Source organism: Raphanus sativus, unplaced genomic scaffold (genome assembly GCF_000801105.2).
Source record: "Raphanus sativus cultivar WK10039 unplaced genomic scaffold, ASM80110v3 Scaffold3000, whole genome shotgun sequence".
NCBI lineage: Eukaryota > Viridiplantae > Streptophyta > Magnoliopsida > Brassicales > Brassicaceae > Raphanus > Raphanus sativus.
This window is the reverse complement of record NW_026618307.1, coordinates 7501-9895: the sequence shown is the minus strand read 5'-3', so window position 1 is coordinate 9895 and position 2395 is coordinate 7501.

Below are 2395 nucleotides of genomic sequence, written 5' to 3'. Positions count from 1 at the left end.
CCCTTTGACATACTTTCTGTAGTATCCGGCCAAACCCAAGAAGCTTCTTACTTCTGTAGCATTCTTTGGTCTTGGCCACTCTTGTATACACTTGATCTTCTCCGGATCAACAGACACTCCTTCCTCAGACACCACATGTCCTAGGAAACCAATGCTCTTCTGCCAAAAGCTACACTTGCTTAGCTTGGCAAACAATTGTTGTTCTCTCAACCTTTCCAACACCAACCTGAGATGCCTCTCATGGTCTTCCCGGGTCTTAGAGTAAACTAGTATATCATCAATGAAGATGATTACAAATTCATCTAAGTACTCCCTGAAAATTCCATTCATCATCTTCATGAAGGCTGCTGGTGCATTAGTCAATCCGAATGGCATAACCACAAACTCATAGTGGCCATACCTAGTCCGGAAAGCTGTCTTCCTTACATCTTCTGATGCAATGGGGATTTGATGATAACCAGAAGCCAAATCAATCTTGGAGAACCATTTGGCTCCCTTTAGTTGATCTAGCAACTCATCAATCCGGGGCAATGGGTACTTATTCTTTATAGTCACCCTATTCAACCCCCTATAGTCTATGCACAACCTGAAGCTACCATCCTTCTTCTTGACAAAGAGGACTGGTGCACCCCAGGGTGATACACTTGGGCGTATGAACCCCTTTTCCAACAACTCTTCAAGTTGTTTCTTTAGCTCAGCCATCTCGGCTGGAGCCATGCGGTATGGGCTCTTTGACATTGGGGCCGTCCCTGGTTCCAGTTCTATTATGAATGGGTCTGACCTATCAGGGGGAATGCCCTGTAGCGACCTAAACACATCATCAAACTCACTGACCAGCGGTATCCCGTCCGGGCCACCATCCCCTACGACCTCCTTAGTGGTGATTGTGGCTATATAAGCTTCACAACCTTGTTCCAGCATCCTTGCCGCACGGACTGCTGATAACACTAAGCATCCAGAGGCCGGATTAATACCTTGGTACCTGATCGGGGGTCCACACCCACTCTCAAACTGCACCCTTCCTCGATGACAGTCTAAGGTGGCCCGATTCTTGCCAAGCCAGTCCATACCTAGGATCACCTCGTGATTCTTAAGGCGGACCACAATCAGATCCACCGGCATTGCCTTACTATGGATCATTACTGGGATGTCTTTGACTAGACCTAGTGGGTGCATCATTTGCCCACCGGCTGCACTCACCAAGCCAAGATCATCCCTAGTTCCCATTTGGAACATACCTTTTCCAATCATATCTGGACTCACAAAACTATGTGTAGCTCCAGTATCAAATAATACATGTGTTTCCACACCACCAATACATAAGGTCCCTACATAAGACCTTATCTAAGTATCTAGTCCATCCTAGATTCCATACCATGCCATTCTAATAAATTGAAAAATTTAAACAGAATGGGTTTTAGAATTATACCAGTGATCGCCTTGAAGGGTCCGGACTCATCCGCATCCCTTGAAAGCTCATAGACACGAGGTGCTGAAGTTTGGCCTTGCTTGTTGTCTGGCCGGTTGCTCTCCGTACGGCCCTTGCCTTGTCCAGTCTGCAACTGGGGACAATCCACACGGAAATGACCTTTCTTACCACATTGGTGACAAGTTCTGGCCTCACTGGTCGAGCCTTGCCCACGGTTCCTATCCGGACCAGGACAATCCCGAGCTGAGTGATCCATCTTGCCACAACGGGTACATGCTCCCATTGCCTTCCAGCACTCTCCTCCATGATGTTTGCCACACTTGGGACACTCTGGCCTACCACTTGAGGTTTTACCCACTTCAGCCGCATCCCTCTTTCTCTTCTTGTCACCACTCTGACCGGAAGACACCACCACACTCTTGAGCTTGTGCTTGTTCTCCTCAGCCAGATTGGTTTCCAGCATTGCCATCCTTTCCACCAACTCAGAGACTGTGTTGAAGGTACGGACTGAGCAATAAGTCTTAAGCTCAGGTCTCAAGCCCCTTATGAACCTGCGGACCTGAACCTTCTCATCCTCGAGTTCCTTACCCACATACCTCCTGAGCCGGTTGAACTCTTCCTCATACTCCCTTACTGACCGCTTGCCCTGAACCAAGTCCAGGAACTTAGCTTCCAAACGGTCCCATGCTTCTGCTGGAAAGTACTTGTGGTTGAACTCAACCTCAAAGTCAGAGAACTTCACAATGGAACCATTGGTGCGCTTGTCTAGGGACAGCCACCAGTTGTGTGCATCTCCCTCCAGGAAGTGCACTGCTATGTCTCTTTGGTACTCCTCAGGGCACCTTGTAGACCTGAAGTTCCTAGCCAATCGGTCCCTCCACTCATCTGCCTCCATGGGATCAGCACTTCCAGCAAAGTGTTTGGTTCCCAAACGGGTAATATGCTCAAGCACCTTCAGATAGTCAA